Raw genomic sequence first — 22,675 nt, 5'->3', positions numbered from 1 at the left:
TTTTGTGGCCCCCAACGATCTCCCAGCACCGGGGTCACAAAAGATATACAACTTTTATCACTAAATGGTGCATCGCGGGCCGAATCCTGCCCGCCACTAACATCATTCATTACATGGGAGGCACGGCAGGTCTCCTACATCATCGCCTTACTCCCCCTCCCCACACACCTTATTCACAGAAGCCTGGAAGCCCTGCAGGTCCGGACAAAGGGCGGGATCTTTCAAGTTACAAAGCAGGTGATTGGTTGCTAAACAGTGGGGCGGTCCCAGCAACCAATCAACCGCCTTTAACTTGAAAAGTCCCGCCCTTTGTCTGGACCTGCCATGCGTGCTTCCCGGCTTATGTGATTAAAGGAGTTGTAAATAAAAAAAAAATTATGCTGAAATGACTGTTTACAGGGTATAGAGACATAGTTAACTGATTCCTTTTAAAAACGATAAAACATTGATAAAAATCAATCATATAATGTGCCTATAGTTTCTAGTTTTGTTTTTGCATGTTGTTTCCTGCCTCTCTGCTGTACAGAGCATACAGAGCCACAGAGCCATACAGGGCAGTGATGGTTTGGAAAACAAAACTTATCCAATGGGGGGAGGTGCTGTGGGGTTTTAGACACACAGTAATCACACCTCCTTGAAGTCTGTATGCTGTCCACAGATAGAAATCTCCCATCACTGTGGTTATCAGGAAACAGACAACCAGGAAGTGTGGAGATCAGAGAAGAATTACAGCAACTTGAGAGCAAAAACAAACAATGAGGACATGAAAACAGCACTGCATTAAGGTAAAGATAAAAAAAAAATTCCTTTACAAACCCTTTAAGGAGGTGGAATGCTGCCTTGATGGAAGGGACAGTCTGAGTCTAATATCGAGGGAGGACAGTGATGGAGGGAGTCTGTAATGGAGGAGGGGTTTGAGATGGAGTGGGGTCTATGAAGTGGGCTCTGTGATGAGGGGGGGTCTGTGATGGAGTGGGGATGGACTGGGCATCTGTGATGGACTGGGGACCTGTGATGGACTGGGGATCTGTGATGGTCTGGGGATCTGTGATGGACTGGGGATCTGTGATGGACTGGGGATCTGTGATGGTCTGGGGATCTGTGATGGACTGCCACAAAGGCAAGATAATTCTTGTTGGGCAGTGTATTAGTGCTCGAACGAACACACTTAGACTGAATTTTAATGGTTCAAAGAATGTCAGGCAAAATGGTCGGCCCTCACGCATGTTCACTTAATCAAATCTGGCCCTCTTTAAAAGAAGTTTGGAAACCCCTGCTGTAAAGGGTCCAAAGTGCCCATAGCAGTGGTGGACAAAATATACCTTGAGGCATGGACTGTTTTTAATTAATAAGTACCTAGTTCCGTACTAGCTCACAGAGGCCGTTTAAAACACATACTTTGCAAGCACAAAGCAGCCACAATATATTTATTTTTTTATACAGTATCTCACAAAAGTGAGTACACCCTAACATTTTTGTAAATATTTTATTATATCTTTTCATGTGACAACACTGAAGAAATTACACTTTGCTACAATGTAAAGTAGTGAGTGTACAACTTGTATAACAGTGTAAATTTGCTGTCCCCTCAAAAAAACTCAACACACAGCCATTAATGTCTAAACCGCTGGCAGAGGCTCTCCAGAGGCAAGCCCGTCGGTGCACGTCTGGACCCGGGTGGACAGGGTAGACAGGCCACAGACCTTTGGATCCAGTACAGGATTTTTTTTTGCCAGGGACATAAGTACCGCCCAGCGGTTAATCTACTTGAGGCCCATGCTTATTTCACTTAATAATCAACATACTAAAATACTAAGAGAAACTTAACTTAGATGCATCAGAAATAAAATCTGGTGCCCCTGGAACATAAGAAATGTGACAAACAGCCAAATTCATTCACCTCTGAGGCCTCATACACACGGCCGAGGAACTCGACGTGCCAAACACATCGAGTTCCTCGGCCAGTTCAGCCCTGAAGCCGCCGAGGAGCTCGGCGGGCCGAGAGCTCCCATAGAACAACGAGGAAATAGAGAACATGTTCTCTATTTCCTCGTCGAGCTCCTCGTCGGCTTCCTCGGCCGAAAGTGTACACACGACCAGTTTCCTCGGCAGAATTCAGCCAGAAACTCGGTCGGAAGCTGAATTCTGCCGAGGAAACTGGTCGTGTGTACGGGGCCTGAGACTTTAAAGGCCGCCTTTAATAATGCCTGTTCAGCCTCTACGCAGATGACATGCAGATCATGGCTGACGCCGACAATGGGCCAAATATGTAACTACAGCTGAAAAATGGGCTCCTGCTCCCTGGAGGGGCAGAACAGTCACACATTCAAGATAAAGAATTTTAAGAAGGTGAAGTCATGCAGCGTGTGCAAGCAGGCGATCACCAGGGAGGAGACTGCGTGTCGCGTTTGTGATCTGTCATGTCACCGCAAATGTGAAGCCAAGTGGATATCGGTGTCTGGATATCTGGAGTTCGGAGATATTAATGATGGAGGGTTATAACTTTATATGCATATCCTGTCTAGCACAGACATAGGAGGTTGTCCTTCATAGGAGTTCCAATCTACATGTGAACCTGAGTGGATCATTCCTTGCCTGTTTGACCCACCGACGTTGGCGTGTGTGTCCACTACAAGAGTATTTATCCCCCCCCCCGGTGTTGGAGGCACGTCCTTGGGTGCTACAGTTGTTTAACATCACACAGGAATGTTAAGACTACTCCACATTGGATATTATGGACATTGCACAGTTATATGAATGTATATGATATTGTTCTCTCCATTTATTTTTTATTGAGGAAATCATCCATCTTTAATGCACATGGTGGCCCAGATTTTCTTCTGATACGCCGCGTAAGTTCTCGGATGCGCCGTCGTATCTGTGTGCCTAATTCTCAATACAAGATACGCCTGAATTTTGTCTTGATCCGACCGGCGTAAGTCTCCTACGCCGTCGTATCTTGGGTGCATATTTACGCTGGCCGCAAGGGGCGCTTCCATTGTTTTACGCGTCGAATATGTAAATGAGCGAGATACGCCGATTCACGAACGTACTTACGCCCGTCGCAGTAATCTATGCCATTTACGTAAGGCGTACGTCCGGCGTAAAGTTAAGCCTCATAAAGCAGGGGTAAGTCATGTTAGGGTATGGACATCGGAACAGCCGTCGTATTTTACGTCGTTTACGTAAGTCGTACGTGAATGGGGCTGGGCGTAGGTTACGTTCACGTCGTAGGCATTGAGCCGTCGTATCTTAGAGAGTATATGCGACGTGATTCTGAGCATGCGCACACATGCGCCGTTCGTTCAGCCCTTCATTTACATGGGGTCACGTTTAATTTAAATGTAACACGCCCACTACCTTCCTACTTTGAATTTGGCGGGCTTGCGCCGGCCAATTTACGTTACGCTGGCGCAACATAGGGAGCGAGTGCTTTGTGAATACTGCACTTGCCTCTCAGAGTTACGTCGGCGTAGCGCATATGAGATGCGCTACGCCGGAACAAAGATGCGCCGATCTACGTGAATCCGGCTAGGTCTGTTTTATATATGTGAATTTATTATTTTTCAACATACATGTACACCTGTTGTTTGCACACGTTGGGCCGGTGTGTGAGTACTTAGGTCCATCTTAATTGTATAAGTTCATAAGCTACACATTATTTTTTGCTTTTGGATACATATATATGTTCTTTTTGACATATTTTCACAGCGCCGCATCTATCTAGTTTCCATTTTTTGTTTGCAATATGTCTGATTGCTGATGTTGGGTGCCTTTACATGGTTTCTATTTTACATATAGTAGCGCAACTTTTTCCTTTATATTTACAAAAATGGATGGCCAATAACAAGCTAGGCCTCAATGAAGCAAAGACCGAGGTGATGTTGGTGGGCCTTCAATCAACCATCAATTTTCTATTGGCCTGGCCCATCTCATTTTGTCCCACCCCAATGCCGGCAAAACAGGTCAGGAACCTAGACATCATCTTTGATCCCTGCCTGTCATTTATACCTCACGCAAAACTCTGTATCAAAAACTCCAACTTCTATATACAGAGACTTCGGAAAATTAAAGATTTGTTTTCGCACAAAAACCGGCTAACTCTTGTACAGAGCCTTGTGCATTCCCGGTTGGATTGCTCTAAAGCCTCGTACACACGATAGGACAGTTGTCCCAGGTTAACCGATGAAGCTGACTGATGGTCCATCACGTCTACACACCATAGGTTAAATAACTGATCGTGTCAGAACGCGGTGACGTTAAACACAACGACGTGCTGAAAAAAAAACGAAGTTCAATGCTTCCAAGCATGCGTCGACTTGATTCTGAGCATGCATGGATTTTTAACCAATGGTTGTGCCTACTAACGATTGGTTTTGACCTATCGGTTACCAATCCATAGGTTAATTTTAAAGCAAGTTGTCTTTTTTTTAACCTATAGTTAAATAACCTATGGGGCCCACACACAATCGGTTTTGACCGATGAAAACGGTCCTTCAGACCGTTGTCCTCTAGTAAACCTATCGTGTGTACGAGGCCTTACATCTTTTTTCTTGGACTTCCACTGAACTGGCAAAGAAAATTGCAAGTAACCCAGAAACAAGCTGCGCGCCTGGTTTCCGGATGCGCCAGAACAGATCACATCACTCATGTGCTGGAAAAACTGCACTGGCTGTCTATCGCCAAGCGAGTACTATTAAAGGCAATGTGCTATATGTATAGGGCACACCGTTAACTGGGCCTAATCTATCTGTCTGAATGGGCCTTTCATCATGTACCGTCAAGATCACTTAGTTCAGCCAACTTACATCTCACAGAACCAACAATCAGCAGACTACAATCCACTGGCAACAGATGCTTGGTCACAAAGGGCAATGAGATGTGGAATTCCCTTCCAGCTTCTCTAAGATCGTTAACCTCCTGAGTTTCAAGAAGGGTTTAAAAACCTACCTCTTTATTCATGCCTACGGATAATCTGATAAAGAACAGGAATCATGCAATAACATGGACTTTGAATGCTCCTTTTCCTCCTCCATCTGGAGGGTTACATTACCTCTTTCAAATTCTACACCCTAGGCTCTTTTACCTTTGTATTGGTAATTAAAGTTTGAATATGGGGTCTCTGCGCACCTAGACGCGCTCCTAAGGGAGCGTATTCGGCGCAGCACAAATCCCATATCAAATCAAATCAAAGTGAAAATGTCCAAATTGGGCTCAACGCATCAATATTTTGTGTGGCCACTGTTATTTTGCAGCACTGCCTTAACCCTATTGGACATGGAATTCACTGGAGCTTCACAGGTTGCCAGTTGGGTCCTCTTCCACTCCTCCATGATGACATCATGAAGCTGGTGGATGTTAGACACTTTGCGCTCCTCCATCTTCCATTTGAGGATGCCCCACAGATGCTTAATATGTTTTGGATCTGGAGACATGCTTGGCCAGTCCATCACCTTTACCCTCATCTTCTTTAGCAAGGTAGTGGTCATCTTGGAGGTGTGTTTGGGGTCGTTATCATGTTGTAGTAGTCCAGTCTCCGAAGGGAAGGGATCATGCTATGTTTTAGTATGTCACAGTACATGTTGGCATTCATGGTTCCCTTAATGAACAGCACTCATGCAGCCCCAGACCATGACACTCCCACCACCATGCTTGACTGTAGGCAAGACACACTTGTCTTTGTACTCCTTACCTGGTTGCTGCCACACACGCTTGACACCATCTGAACCAAATAAGTTTATCTTGGTCTCATTAGACCACAGGACATGGTGCCATAAATCCATGTCCTTAGTCTGCTTGTCTTCAGCAAACTGTTTGCAGGCTTTCTTGTGCATCATCTTTAGAAGAAGCTTCCTTCTGGGACGAGCAGACAAATTTGATGTAGCGTGCGGTATATGGTCTGAGCACTGACATGCTGACCCCCCCACCCCTTCAACCTCTGCAGCAATGTTGGAAGCACTCATACATCTATTTTCCAAAGACAACCTCTGGATATAACGTTGAGCATGTGCACTCAACTTCTTTGGCCGACCATTGTGAGGCCTGTTCTGAGTGGAACCTGTCCTGTTAAACTGCTGTGTAGTCTTGGCCACCATGCTGCAATTCAGTTTCAGGGTTATGGCAATCTTCTTATAGCCTAGGCCAGTCATGGCGAACCTTGGCACCCCAGATGTTTTGGAACTACATTTCCCATGATGCTAAACTACACTATAGAGTGCATGAGCATCATGGGAAATGTAGTTCCAAAACATCTGGGGTGCCAAGGTTCGCCATCACTGGCCTAGGCCATCTTTATGTAGAGCAACAATTCTTTTTTTCAGATCCTCAGAGAGTTCTTTGCCATGAGGTGCCATGTTGAACTTCCAGTGACCAGTATGAGAGAGGGAGAGTGATAACATCAAATTTAACACACCTTCTCCCCCATTTACACCTGAGACCTTGTAACACTAATGAATCACATGACACCGGGGAGGGAAAATGGCTAATTGACCCAATTTGGACATTTTCACTTAGAGGTGTACTCAATTTGTTGCCAGCGGTTTAGACATTAATGGCTGTGTGTTGAGTTATTTTGAGGGGACAGCAAATTTACACTGTTATACAAGCTGTACACTCACTATTTTACATTGTAGCAAAGTGTAATTTCTTCAGTGTTGTCACATGAAAAGATATGATAAAATACTTACAAAAATGTGAGGGATGTATTCACTTTTGTGAGATTATACACACATACTGTATATATATATATATATATATATATATATATATATATATATATATATATATATATATATAGGGCTAGATTCACAGAACACTTACTCTGGCGTATCTACAGATACACAGCGTAAGTGAACAAATGAGCCGTCGTATCTATGCGCCCTATTCCCTTAACTAGATACGCCTGAATTTGGCCTCCATCCGACTGACGTAAGTCTCCTACGCCGTTGGATCTTGGGCGCATATTTACGCTGGCCACAAGGAGCGCTTCCATTGATTGATGCGCCGAATATGTAAATGACCTACTGTAGATACGCCTATTCACGAACGTACTTGCGCCCGTCGCTGTAATCTACGCCATTTACGTAAGGCGTACGTCCGTCTTAAAGTTATCCCTGCTATAGGTGGCGCTACCCATGCAAAGGTATGCACATCGGAACAGCCGTCAAATTTTACGTCGTTTACGTAAGTCGTACGGGAATGGGGCTGTGCGTAGGCTACGTTCACGTCGAAAGCATTGAGCCGACGTATCTTAGGGAGTATATGCGACGTGATTCTGAGCATGCGTGCGCATGCGCCGTTCGATCGGCCCTTCATTTACATGGGGTCACGGATAATTTAAATGTAGCATGCCCACTACCTGCCTACTTTGAATTAGGCGGGCTTACGCCCACCATATTACGCTACGCGGCGGCAACATACGGGGCGAGTGCTTTGTGAATAATGCTCTGGGCTATGTGCGCGCTGTCGGCAAAGCGTATATTCGATACGCTACGCCGAGCTACCTGAATCTAGCTCATAGTATTTTGCATGACCTCCATGATGTGTAAGGACAGCACCAAGACTTCTAGGCATGGTATTAACAAGTTGGCGACATATTGCAACATCTATCTTTTTCCATTCTTCAAGAAGGACTTCTTTTAGAGCCTTTGTTTCAAATCAGGGACAGTTGGGAGCTATGCTGTAGGCACCATGCATTTTTCTTTGTACTCAGTTCCAAATACATTTATCTTGGTCTCACCAGTCCAGAGTACAGAGTTTGAGTAGTCTTATTCTTTTTCAGCATGGGCCCTGGCAAATTCTAGGCAGGCTTTTTTGTGCATGGACTTTTGCAGAGGCTTCCTTCGTGGACGACACCCATGCATGCCATTTCCCTGCAGTGTACGCCATATTGTGTCATGGGAAACAATCACCCCAATTTGCCTTTTACTACTTTAGCTAAAGTGAACTTTCATAGGTTGGACTTGATTGACTTGTGTCTTTTTTCAACCTCACCTACTATGCATGGTGATTTTCTTCAACCCTTCTCATCAGAAGATGTTGAGGTGTTACCTCCTGTGAGATGGTTGCAGTTCCATCTTTGTTAAATTTTTGTATCACTTTTGCTACAGTATATTAAGAGATAAGTAAAGCTATTCTGATCTTGTAGCCTTCACCTCTTATGTGTAAAGATTTTTATTTTATTTTCTCAGACCTTGTGACATTTCAGGTGGTGATATTTCTAACAGCATGAAGTAGGAAGAGGTTTTCTTTGTTAAGCCCCGGAAGGATTTACCCTCTTAATGGCCGGGCCATTTTTTGCGATGCGGCACTGACATTTGCACGGTCATGCGACACTGTACACAAACAAAATTGATGGCCTTTTTTTCCCCACAAATAGAACTTTCTTTTGCTGGTATTTGATCACCTCCTCGTTTTTTTTTTGCGCTATAAACAAAAAAAGACCGTCAATTTCAAAAAAAGCTTTTTAAAAAATGTTTTGTTATAAATATCCAAGAAAAAAAAAATATCTTCCTCATTTTAGGCCAATATGTATTCTTCTATATATTTAGCAATAAGCGTATAGTGATTGGTTTGCACAAAAGTTATTTTTATTATTATTATTATTTTTTACCAGTAATCAATGGTGATCAGTGATTTTTAGCGGGACATTGTGGCTGTTCAAGCTAAAGGCCTGAACAGCCGGATGGCAAATGTGAAAGCTGGGAGGCTGAATTATTGATGTATTTCCAAGATACAGAAATTATGAAAACCCCCTGCGAGGGCTACTTTTGTTTCTTTGAACTTTACTTTAAAAATAAAAGTGGGCTACCAGCCCTTAAAAACTCAGTCTGGATTGGCATACTCGCTGAAAAAACGCATCTACCCTTGGAGTCTGATCCCCCAATCTCACAATATATATATATATATATATATATATATACATACACATACATATTATATATATATATATATATATATATATATATATTTATAGTCGTTACCCTCTGAGAGAGAGATGTGGATCACATAAACACGCGACAAGACTTACAACATAAATAGACCTGAAGTGTGCCTTGGTGGTCTGGTCAGTATGCCAAGAAAAGGGGGCATACCCAAGGTAAGTAATGGGTAGTTAATTGAAGAAGGATATGCTGAGAAGTGCCCTGAAAAAGGGGAGGGCGGGAGGGTGTCGAATGCGATTGAATGCGCAGACTCACGGACATGAGGTGAGCTGGGAAGAGTCGGCCCAGTGACGTGTAGTACCACACACTGAACCGACAAAGAGCATGTGTGAGTGGGCTGCTTAAATACCCTCCGGGCTCCTCCCATAAACTCAGGCCACCATACTGGCCTTCTTATTTATGGTTGTTACCCTCTGAGAGAGAGATGTGGATCACATAAACACGCGACAAGACTTACAACATAAATAGACCTGAAGTGTGCCTTGGTGGTCTGGTCAGTATGCCAAGAAAAGGGGGCAAAAACTCAGATAGGGAAATAGTTTATATTGATTTCTTGTATTTATTGAGCCAGCTTGGTAAAGGCTTGTGCCATTCCTTCATGAGGATTTGGGATGTATGTGACAAAACAAGGAGACTTCCATCAGCCTGGTATTTTGATTACGTGGTCTGGTACTCCCTGTTGGGAGGCAACTGAGGCTGCTCCAATTCGGAAAGAATGTCCAGAGAACTGACTGGGGTTTGAAGCCCAAGTTACTTAGGAGGATTCTGACATGCTTGACACACTGGCTGACACTCAGGGAGCTGGTTTAGAAAGGGTAGCAACGAGCTACCATCAGATTGGCTGGGTAGATGGAGCAGTAGTGGGTCGAGCACCGTCACTGGGCGTCAGGCGTTGTCAGTCTGAAACAGGTTGATGTCAACCCCAGGGGCTGGTTTGTTGCGTTTGCAGACTGTGAGAGTGTAGTGGTTCGAAAGCAAGTCGGGTGGCGTCGGAGCAGTGTGTGACTGCCGGAGCCGCTGACTAAATTCACTAGGTTGTAGGGAACTGTAGAAGGCCTGGTAGATGGCTGTTTGGGTGACTAGTCTGGGCAAAGCCCTAAACAGGGAACGAGTAAGGATTTTAGACATGTCCCTAAGAGGGGACTCTTGAAAGGTAGGCGCTTGCCACTGACTACAGGTTGGTGCTTCTGTATGCCCTGTAGGAGGGACTTGACTGCATGGGCTCGAGAATACTGACAGTTTACTGGGGTCCTGCAGGGACAGGAAATGCTGGATGCCATCTAGATATGGCGTGATAGTATTGAGAAATGGTCAGCTGCATGTGGAAATACGATATGAAGGCTAGGATGTGTCCAACGTTGCCTATTGCTGCTCCGGGGCAAGGGGCCAAAAATGTGCGATTAGTGTTCCAAGCAGTGCGATAGGCCTTCAGTGTGTTGCCAAGGAGTGGTTAATAAGTTGGATTGCGTTGGTGAGATGTGACTTCAGTCCATCGTCAGCAATGTCCATGGTGGGACAGGGATAGTTGTTGGGTAGGCTCCAGGCTCTTGCTGGAAAAAACATCCATTCCAAGGTTGGAATAGGAAAGCGCATCAGCTGCTTTTTGCATTTGCCTGGAAAAGGTCTACATAAGATATTAACTGGTGACGGAGTGACAGCTGCGCGAGCCTGCGCAGGAAGTGATGGGGAGTGATTTAGATCTACCTTAATTGATGATGTCGGCTGTGGCCTAATTGTCTGTGGTGAAGAACAGTGTCTGTCCTGTTCAAGTGTGGTCCCAGACCTGGGCAGCTGCCACGATGGGGTGCAGCACGAGGTGTGATGAAGACTGGGTGAAGCAAAAATATAAGAGAATTTCTGGGGGCCAAGTTTGGAGAACCAGTGGCGGCCTAAAAATGGCTGCAAAAGCCTTTGGTGGCTCGGCTGACACTGCCGGGATGAAGATTGAAATGCTGTTCTATCAGGTGGGGAAGTTGTCCCACATAGCTAAGTCTGCTACTGATGCTTGGTCTAGTTTGAGAACTTGGACTGGATCTTGCATTGGTGTGAGAAAATCAAGACAATACACAGGTGCTCAACAAGACGATATACATGCACTCGCAGGCCAACGTGCACTCGCAGGCCAACGTGCACTCGCTGGTGCTGGATGAAAACCTGAACTAACCGCAGGGAAAAAACACAGAGAAAAGATGAGTGGCCCGCGTGCCACTGAAGATGAATGGCCAACTGGGTGCCACTGTGTGTTTGTGTGGCTGATTGTTTGTCACTGAGGTGTGTTTGCAAGTTTAGTTTGTATTCGGGTTTGCACGTAGGTGCCTGCCGCAAAGTGTTTTATACTACTGCAGACAATATTGTGCGGTTGCAAGGGTGTCAGTGAGTGTCAGGTTGCTGGGATGATATTGTGTGGTTGCAGGGGCCTTGAGTATGAAGGTTTGTTTTGAGACGGCATTGCGTGTTTGCAAGGGTCTCAGTCTGGTTTGCTGAGACGATATTGCGTGTTTGCAAGGGTCTCAGTCTGGTTTGCTGAGACAATATTGCGTGGTTGCAAAGGTCGCGATGATTATGAGGTTTGTTTTGAGATGGCATTGTGTGGTTGCCACGACTTTGTATGGCTGCAAAGGTCTGAACGGGTGTCAGGTTGCTGAGATGAGATTGTGTGGTTGCAAAGGTCTAGACGGGTGTGAGGTAGCTGAGATGATATTACATTTAGCAAGGGTCTCAAATGAGTGTCAAGTTGCTGAGACAATATTCCCCTTTATTTTTTATTTTTTTAATGAAAACGACTGTGAATGAAACGCTGGTAAACATGAGTTACCGCATCTGGCAGTGTTTACAAGCTGTTACAGGCATTGGCGTTTCGAATGCATTTCGAATGCCTCTGAACATCCGTCTGAACCCATTTTTTTTTTTTTTTACCAACAGCAGTGTACATGAGGCCAAAGATGATTTGTCTGGCTGCAAGGGTCTCAATGAATGCCAGGTTGCTGGGGCGAGACTGCATGGTCACAAAGGTCTTTGACGAGTGGGAGGTTGCTCAAGACAGTATTGCGTGGTTGCAAGGGTCTCGATGAGTGTGGCGCTGCTGAGACGGTATTGCGTTTGCAAGGGTCTGAACTATGGTGTAAGGCTGCTGAGACGGTATTGCGTGGTTGCAAGGGTCTCGATGAGTGTGGGGCTGCTGAGACGGTATTGCGTTTGCAAGGGTCTGAACTGTGGTGTAAGGCTGCTGAGACGGTATTGCGTGGTTGCAAGGGTCTCGATGAGTGTGGGGCTGCTGAGACGGTATTGCGTTTGCAAGGGTCTGAACTATGGTGTAAGGCTGCTGAGACGGTATTGCGTGGTTGCAAGGGTCTCGATGAGTGTGGGGCTGCTGAGACGGTATTGCGTTTGCAAGGGTCTCAACAATGGTGTGAGGCTGCTGAGACGGTATTGCGTGGTTGCAAGGGTCTTGATGAGTGTAGGGCTGCTGAGATGGTATTGAGTTTGCATGGGTCTCAACAATGGTGTGAGGCTACTGAGATGGTATTGCGTGGTTGCAAGAGTCTTGATGAGTGTAGGGCTGCTGAGACGGTATTGCGTGGTTGCAAGGGTCTCAACAATGGTGTGAGGCTGCTGAGACGATTTTGCATGGTTGCAATGGTCTCAACAGATGTCAGGTTGCTGGGCCGAGATTGTGTGGTGACAATTTATTTTTGCACTTTTTATATTTTTTCTTGCGTTTTTTTTTTTTTTTTGGGGGAATTTTTTTTATTTATTTTTTTGCGTTTTGTAAGGGTCATGTGTTGCAAGGGTCTTAACAAGGGTGTCAGGCTGCTGAGACAATTTTGTGTGCTTGCAAGAGTCTCCATGAGTGTGGGGCTGCTGAGACGGTATTGCGTTTGCAAGGGTCTCAACAAGGGTGTCAGGCTGTGGAGACGAATTTTGCGTCATTGCAACGGTCTCAACAGGTGTCAGGTTGCTGGACTGAGATTACGTGGCGGCAATTGTTTTTTTTTTTTGTGTTTTATATATTTTTTTCCTTTTTGCGTTTTTTTTTTTGCATTTTGTAAGGGTCATGTGTTGCAAGGGTCTCAGCAAGGGTATCAGACTGCTGAGATGATTTGCATGGTTGCAAGGTCTCAACCAATAAGAATTGGGTTACTGAGAAAGGATAGAAACACCTGGTTTGTTTGTACCTTAAGCAAGCAGTATAAGGTAGAAGGACAACGCCTGTTTGAATCGTAGGTTCCACAGGGGCCACTAATGAACGATATGGGAGACAACGAATGGTAGCAAATTGATAAGACATAAAGAATATAATAACAAATCTTACTTGCGACAGTGGGCCATGCGAGTGAGTTTGCGGCGGACTGTGGCTGGAGTGAAACATGTCGGGAACGTGTAGCGTGATGCCGGGTGTAGAAAATAGAACACGAGAAGTGCGTATCCATGCTTTGTAAGCACCACTGCGGGAACCAAACATATGGTACAGGTAACACCATGAGTGGCCACGAATTTGACATGACAAACAAGCTAACGAATCCTACATGGGACAGTGAACGTGCGACTGGGTTTGCTTTGGACTGGAGTGGATGTGCAACACATCCGAAGAGTGTGGTGTGGTGCCATGCATGACGCACAGGCAATAACTTTGGTAAATAAATGAGAGAGAAGAGCCGTGTACAAGAAATTCGTAAGTTCCGCTGCGGGAACTAAAACACACGACATGGGGGAAACAATGAATGACAGCGGTAGAAAGTATGCAATGTATCTGATACAAAATGGTTGTAAAATGCATGAAATGAATCCGATACGAATTGATAGTAAGGAGTATTGAACGAATCTGATACGAATTGGTTGTAGAGTGTATGCTACCCCTTGCTTTGAAACCGAACACCTACCAACCACCCACCCCCCCCAGGCTAATCAAGTGCAGACAAGGCACCATGTGAGTCCAATTACCACCTCAATCTGCCAAAGAACCCATACAAACACATGTCAATCTCCAAATGGATTTACAAATGAATCGTATGTTTGGCAGAAGGAAGTTACAAATGTACTACACCTGAGCCAAATGATGTTGAAACATGAGCAAAAGTAACGCAGAAGCAGATTTTTTCCCAAAAGGGATGCAGGATAGGAAGCATAACGAATTGTAAGATTGCACAAGATACGAAAAGGTTTGAATCCTACCTGCGAAGTAAGCGGGAACCACCGGCGAAGACCATGAAGGGAGAAGCCGCAAAGCGCTTGCGATGTCGAATGCGATTGAATGCGCAGACTCACGGACATGAGGTGAGCTGGGAAGAGTCGGCCCAGTGACGTGTAGTACCACACACTGAACCGACAAAGAGCATGTGTGAGTGGGCTGCTTAAATACCCTCCGGGCTCCTCCCATAAACTCAGGCCACCATACTGGCCTTCTTTTATATATATATATATATATATATATATATATATATATTTTTTTTTTATTGCGCAGTAATACTGTATTGTTTTGTAATATTGTATAGTAATATTGTATTGTGTTTCTCAAAGGTAACTGAGCAGTGTTCTCACCATCCGGGGACGATGAAGAATTGCAAAACTTCAGCAGAGGTCAAGCCAGGGACCCAGCCAGTGGAGGTGATACTTGCAGAGCATTATTATGTGCCAGAAGAAGATTGAAGAGCTCAGTAGATCATGTGGCAGTGGATCAGCAGGTCTAAGTGATAGACTGGAAGCTCAGTTGAGTGAAGATCTAAAAAGGAGATTGTGGAGAAAGATTGTTGCAATAGGAGACAGTTTCTACCCATGCATATGTGGTGTCTGGCTGGGTGCCTTTCCCTGCATGGCTGTCTACCTATAGAAGTCTCAGAGTCTGCTAATTAACATTGCAACTACTAAAGGGTGTCCTGGCCCTAAAGCCTCTCTCCCATAGTTCTGTTTAAGAGAAAATTAATTTCTTTACATGTAAGAAGTGTCTGGCGCCCATTAATCTACCTTACACCCACCATGCCTTGTAAACCACTCTACACAGAAGGATGTCAGCTGTCTCCAACTCTGGAGGTCACCATTAGGCCTGGGGAGGCTTGGTACTTGGCTACATTTTGCGCCCAATGTGGGACAAAGGCGTTATCCACGCAGCAGTCGCCCATAGAAACCGGCTACATCAGGATTTCGTCTGGCTCCGTGAGAAAGTGGCAAGTAACATCTGTACTTCTTATAGACTGCGTTATTATGCATTCTAACAACGTGTGGAAGAACCAACAAGTCTCATTGCTCATGGGAGAGTACCAGCCTGGACTTTTGACACTTGCCACCGGTGCTGCAAGGCTAAAAACAGACTCCATTACAGATTTAGCGCTCTTCAGAAGCAAAAGGGCGAGCGCTAAAGTTTCCAGAAAGTATCTGCACCAATCTGTTGGCAGGGGGAGGAGCCCCCGCTCTGCAGAGGAGGATAAGGAAGTGCTGCCACGTGTGCCTGGTTGTGGGTTGGAGAAGATGGCGCAGTTTGGAAGTGCAATGGCGGATTGGAAGATGTATGCTCCAGGTGTTGGCTTTGGTCTGAGTGAGTCAAAAAGCATTCTGACTGACACCGGAGTGCGGTATACACCTAAGGGTAGTCTTGCCCTGTACAAGGCTAGAGGCTATGAGGCCTTGGGACTGATCTGCAGGAAATGTTCCGGTCTGGCCACACATCTGAGGCCTTGTATCGTCTGCAGAGCGGGGAACACCTGCTCGAGGTAGTCTCACCAACTCAACCTCCACAGATACTACAAGCAGATTGGGACAAGAATGTTGCTATCCCAGCTGGGAGTGACATCAAAAGACCACCTGTCATCACCCGAGTTGTGCCGGAAGCTGATCCTCCTGTCTCAACGACTGCCCCAGGACCCAGCGCTCCAGACGCTCCTCAAGGCCGCTGCAGGGCCCAGGTTCTTACTTTGATGTCAGAGTCCCCGAGGAAAAGAATACCGGAGTCAGGTAAGCCTGCAAGGGGTTAAAGCAGTGTGCCTGTAGGGGAGGTGATACCTGTGGCCAGTAAGGGAGACAACACGGTTGTGCCAGGTAAAGTGCAACTATCTCCTGGCCGGAGAATGCTCCACCATTTGAGATTCTGATATCCCCTCTGATGGGATCTCTGATCTGTTCTCAGACACTTTGTCGTGGACTGGAAAGGGGAGTTGTGCGATTTGGGAGAGGATGCGGTTCCTCCGGGGCCACAAGTGTTAAGATTGAACTATCTGATAATACTGCCCCAACTGTGTGTGTTGCTCAATCCTTTGAGGAGGGTCACTGGAAGCAGTGGGTCCCTAAAGTGATTCCCACCAAATAGAAGCAAAAAAATCTGATTACAAACCCAATACTGTTACGGGATACCTGGTTTGGTGTGCCCCAGATGCATGGGTTCTATCTGGATATGGAGATCCCAGGACCCTGCCTAGGCTGTTCAAGATACAGTGAATTATCATAAAGAAAGTGGCTGTGGAATACAGATACCTGTACCCCTACATACCGGCTCACTTAGAAGAGGACATTTTGGATAAAGAGACCCAATGGTTAGATGAAGCTGTGAGCAGTTTCCTCCGGATACCTCTGCGGGTGGATTTCCCGGCGCCCTGCATATATGAATGGGCCACTGCTGGTTCTAACACCTTCCCTCTTTCATTTGTCACACATTTACTTTTTTGACCCGATTTGATCTTGGGGTATTCCCATGCACTGATGTCACTGCCTCACCAAGTTGCATTTTATACTTTATAACACATATACTTAGTTTCACATGTGGATTCTCATTCAATTCAGCTGTGCAGGTCAGGTTCACCATTCCCAATTGTACCATGTGGTTGCTCTTGGCCATTTAATCATTTTTATATATGTATAGAATGTAAAACACACTATAAAATCGCAAAACTTATTTCAGCTTGCTGTCTTGGTCTGTTTCCCCAAAGAAATGGGGGTAAAAAAAATGTTTTTAGAACAGCAAGGCAGAGGCAGCAATAAAAGCCTGACAGAAGCGCTAAACCATGTTTTCCAATCACATATACAGCAGCCCTTCCCGTTAGAATAGGAAATGTTTTGTCCCTCTTCATACTGATGCTAAGTTGGTATCAGCTCGATGTTTGGGCTGACCTGACCTGCATGCTTTGGGCAATCCCAGCGCCCTCTGCTAAGAGAGCCATAATTGGACATAGGCAGGGTGCCTTTGGCCAATCATGGCTCAGGGGAACTAAGTCCACACCCCACACTATATAAGGCTGACTACATGGTGGCCCTGTGTAGTGTTGTTGGTGTGGACGGAGAGATATCCCCGAAGGAGCTGCTGGTTTAGATTTGGGCCTGCCGTTACCTTACTGTTCACCATGTTTTTCCTAGTTCCATTAGAGTGATAGAGGGTTAGGGAAGATTCGGGTACTTTGCTTTGCGGATTGCTGGTATAATCTTGGATCCAGAGGACAAACTGTTCCACACTGGATTCAGCAACCACCAGATAGGCCACTCTCACTGGCCTAGCAGCCGGTGCGAAGCTCGTTCGTCTCTGCTACAGACTTGATGATTGCCGTTGAGTCGCTACACGGTCCTCTGCCACAGGACCATGCAACCACACATGCACTTTGCAAAGTTCCAAAGAAATGACACAGCTCACGGTGCCAGGATCTTTCAGCCAAACCAGCCGCACTGTGAGGTAAATTGGCCAAGATGCGTCCCCTAATTGAATCCTCAATTGTTCGGCTTCTTCCTGCAGAGAATACAGCACGGGACCATCCCTGGACCAGTAGGACCCCAGAAACTTCTTTGCCTACTCTTAGTAACAGTTCAGGGCACCACCACCACTGCCTAAGGCCCAATTTTTCTGCCCCTGTTTAACAGGGGCATGTAATCACAGTTTGTAATCTAATATTTCACAGCAGGGCCTGTTCCTGCGCCGAACAAGAGTATCTGTGAGGGGTTACAGTGTTGTGGAACCACCACCCAAGGCCCAATTTTTCTGCCCCTGTTTAACAGGGGCATGTAATTACAATTATTGATCTAATATTTCACAGCAGGGCCCATTCCTGTGCCCACCAAGAGTTACTGTGAGGGCTTACAGGGGCATGTAATTACAATTCTTGATCTAATATTTTACAGCAGGGCCCATTCCTGCTCCCACCAAGAGTAACTGTGAGGGCTTACAGTGTTTTGGTACCACCAACACCTAGGACCCAATTTTCTGAGTATATAGGGCAGACCATATAGTATATATACTGCTGTTCAGAGTATATAGTGCCTGGGGGCCTGGGGGACCCAACGCCATTTTTTTAAAATTTCCCCTTAATATCAATACCAGACCCAAAGGGCATGGTAATGGACCTGGGTTTGGGGTGGACCCATGCCGTTTTTCTCAATGATTTTCATGGGGTCATCCTGCAGAGTTTCCTCATAGGAACGCAGTCGGCTTTTCCAGGGTATGCTGAATTTGGGTGGATTCGCAGAAGGATCGGCTTTGGTGCCCTGGCCTGCTGTGTTCTTTTTTTATCTCCTCTTCTCTTTCCTCTTTTTTTCCTCGTCATCTCTTTTTCTTGTGTTATATTTTTATCTATCAATTTTTTGTTTGTCCGTTTTTCTTATTTTTTCCCTTTTGTGCATTTCACCTTTAAATTTTGCGGAAATATTGGGGGGGGGGGGGGTAATTTCTGTCCTGCCAGGGGGAGCTGGTCCTGACCCCTTGGAGGTTCTCTCTATTGCCTCTCTGCTCAAAGCACCAGGTTGGTCCTGGGGAGTTGATGGAGGGCCCGGGCACGATTACTTACGTGGCCCGACAGTTTTATCCTGGCAGGCTTCCATCCAGTGTGCATGCGCTGTTGACCGGCCGACTGGAGACCATTTTTATTACTGGAAAAAACACTAGTCTTTCCCTTCTGCTGATCTCCAATTAAGGGGATGGGTGCTAGGATTAACCCCAACAACTCCTTTTAGTTAAATATTAGAATTTTTCAGGGCTAATGGCTGTCAGTAGTGCTCAGCCGTGCCCTGCATGTTCATTCTGGTACTGCTTAATGGTAGGTCCAATACCTGGAAAACAAAAAAAAGAGAGGAAATATTTTATAAAATATCATAGTCCTTAACAGGATGGCATTACTCCAAGCACAAAACCTATCATGTGCCCTGATCAACACTAGATCTGCAGTCAAGCACAGACAGGAGAGTCACGACTTCATCACCCAACACACCACAGATTGCCTCTTTATCACGGAAAGCTGGCTAACACCGGACTGCAACACCATCCTAGCAGAACTTGTGCCTGAGAACTATTGCATTCTAACCGAGCATAGAATAGGGCAAAGAGGAGGAGGCCTAGCAGTGATCTATAAATCCCACCTCTCTCTCAGCAAGCCAAGTCTACAGAACTCAGTACCTTTTATGGAAACACTTACCCTGCAACTCCAAACCACAGCTCAGGACACTGTCTATATACTGCTATGCTACAGACCACCAGGACCAAAGACGCACCTCCTCACACCTCTCACCAAATTCATCTCGACGTACACCTTGGAAACCAAACACCTCATCCTACTCAGGGATTTCAACCTCTGGGCTAATTCCACCCAGGACCCCATCGCCACCGCCTGCATCAACCAACTGGAAGATTTAGGTCTGCAACAACTGATAAATGCTCCCACGCATGTTTCGGGGCACACACTTGTCCATATTCTGTTTGAAGATCAGGTCATCAACACACTGGACAACTCACCGTTACCTTGGACAGACCACCACGCTATCAAATTTAAAAAAAACTACCAACACTATCCTCCAAAAACCAGCATATTCAAGAACAACACATTGGACAAGATCACAGAAGAAACTGCACTCAGAACTCTTCAAAACCACACTAGCAAAACCATTCAATGGAAGAAACCCTCAAACTCCTTAACAAAGCATTACTACAGACAGCAGACATAGTCGCTCCGAGACGCAGAGCACTCATCCGCAAAAACAACTCGGGTTGGTTCAATGACGCTCTTACATTGCTGAAGCAAGAACGCAGACGAGCGGAAAGAGCCTGGAGGAGAAACGCAACTAAGCAAAATCACACTATCTACAAACCACTTACCAAGAAATACCACAAAGAAATTTTCAAAGCAAAGAAAGAATATTTCTCCAATACCATCTCAAAAGCCCTGAACCGTCCCCGACAACTTTTCAAACTAGTCACTCAGACTATGAACCCCACCTGTCTAGAATCGCCAGCAAATGAAACACAAGAATTCTGCAATGAACTATCTGATTTTATATTGACAAAATCGAAAACATCCGTGAAACAATTCAGCAGAAAAAAACAAATTGACCTCATACAGCCAAAGCAAGAAACAAATATCAAAATAAATATTCCTCAATCGTCGCAATTCACGCTGCTACCAATCACCATTGACACCACCAAAAGCATCATCAAAAATCTTCGAGATACCACAGCACCAAACGACATCATTGCCACAAAACTCTTGAAAGAATGTGCTGATATTGTGGCACCCACCATAACACATCTCATAAACCAATCATTTAAAGAAGGCATTGTTCCAATTTCGCTTAAGCAAGGCATAATCAAACCCCTCCTAAAGAAACCCAACCTCGACCCCAAAGACCTAAACTGCCGCAGACCGATAACAAGCCTGAGCACCATCTCCAAGATCATGGAGAAAGCAGTAGTACATCAGCTACAACTCCATCTGGACTCCCACAAACTCCTGGACACACTACAATCAGGTTTCCGCCCAGGACACGGGACTGAAACAGCACTCCTCAAAATATGGGAATGACGCTCTCGAAGCAGCGGACGAAGGAGAATCGGGTCTCCTAGTGCTGCTGGACCTAAGTGCAGCTTTCAACACAGTAGACCACAAAATTCTTCTTGCGCATCTCACAGAAGTAGATGGAGTCGCAGACTCGGATCTACCATGGTTTGCATCATTCCTGGAAAATCGATCCCAGACAGTGAAACTAGGAGCCTTCATGTCAGAAGCCTGCACCGTCAAATGTGTTGTCCCTCAAGGATCACCCCTGTCACCAGTGCTCTTCAACATCTGCCTCCGCCCACTCCTCACAATCATCAGCAAACAAGACCTGCCCTACCACTCCTACGCAGACGACACTCAACTTTTTTTTTTAATTTAACATTTTTTATTGTTGTTTGCATATATATAGTACAGGAAGTGGTGCGCCAAGTTGTATAAGTTTAACATAGTACATACACAAGCATACATTTTACCCCTCCCCCTATCTCTGTGTCATTGTATTTAAGTAAAAAAGACCTATTAAATTCCAAATTGTTTTCCCTCATATCCGCCACCCCCCCCCGCCCCTCCAACCCTCACCCACCCATCCGCCCTCCCATCACGCCTTGGACTGGTTTTTTAGGTTATTTTGCTACATTCAGTTGATCGTCCCCATAAAGGGATGTCCAATAGCGGGTTAAGGTATTTATTAAGTTTGAAAGACTTCCTCTACTTATATAGGGCATCCCGTTATGTCTAGCCAAGGTTTCCACATCCTCACAAATTTTTTATAGTTACCCTGTTTAGTAAGTGTCACTCTCTCACTCCAGATCATTGTGTTGATGGTTTCGACCCAGGATTTTACAGTGGGTGGAGTCTGGGCCTGCCACCTCCACGCAATTAGCTTCCTTGCCTGGAAGAGGCATCTCAGCACCACCTCAAGGGCACCGACAGGCACTCTATCCTCCTCGATACTGCCTAGTAGGCATGTCTTGGACTCAGCTTCCAGATTCGTTTTAAAAGTTTTATTTATTATGTCTATCACCTCCTCCCAGTATCTGAATAGCTTAGGGCATTTCCACAACATGTGGATAAGATTGCCTGTCGCTCTGCACCTTGGACATTCGTCAGTGCTTCTCCACCCGAGGTTGAACATTCTCCTGGGGGTATAGTATACCCTATGCAAGAGGAACAAGTGTGATACTTTCTGAGATGGAGAGATCGAAACCAATACCCCCCTCCTCAGGATCGCATCCCACTGTTCCGTGGTCATTTGCCCTAAGTCTCTCTCCCATCCTATCCTGCTCTTAATTGGGCCTGCCCTACTTATTGTTTTAGCTCCTATTCTGTAGTACAGTTCGGAGATCAGGCCTTTAGTTGTTTTTGAAGAGATAATTTTCAGGAGGGTAGGAGCCGAGGACCATACAATGGGTCGTGACCCGAACTGGGCTTGAATGCCATGACGGATCTGGAGGTATCTGTAAAATGTTTTATTTGCTATGTTGAATTCCTGTCGCAAATCTGCAAAGGATTTCATATGTTCTCCATCGTATAGTTGGTTTAAACGGGTTATCCCTTGTCTCTCCCATTCCTTGCATCTCTCAATATCTTTTAGTTCCCTTAAGTTTTGGTTACACCAGAGAGGGGCAAATGTTGTTATTCCCTTGTAGCCCATCAGTGCTTTTGTTGTTTGCCATACTTTACCTTCACATCACCAACAAAAAGATCAATATCACGGACTTGAAAAATGCCTGACATTGATAGATAATTGGATGACAGAGAACTCCCTCAAACTCATTGGGTCCAAAACTTCTCCTTCTCCACGCAAACCGGAAGACAAAGTCTGGGAAGACTTGGATTCCTCCCACCATCTTTGGACAAACCATCACCCCAAGCACTAAAGTAAATAGCCTAGGAGTCATCTTTGACTCAGACCTGTCTATGGACGCACAAATAGGATCGGTGGTCAGCGGATCTCACTATCTTCTCCGCCTGCTGCGTAGACTCATCCCCTTTATCCCT

This window comes from Rana temporaria, chromosome 1 (assembly GCF_905171775.1).
Source record: "Rana temporaria chromosome 1, aRanTem1.1, whole genome shotgun sequence".
Lineage (NCBI taxonomy): Eukaryota > Metazoa > Chordata > Amphibia > Anura > Ranidae > Rana > Rana temporaria.
Note: the sequence above shows the minus strand (reverse complement) of the source record.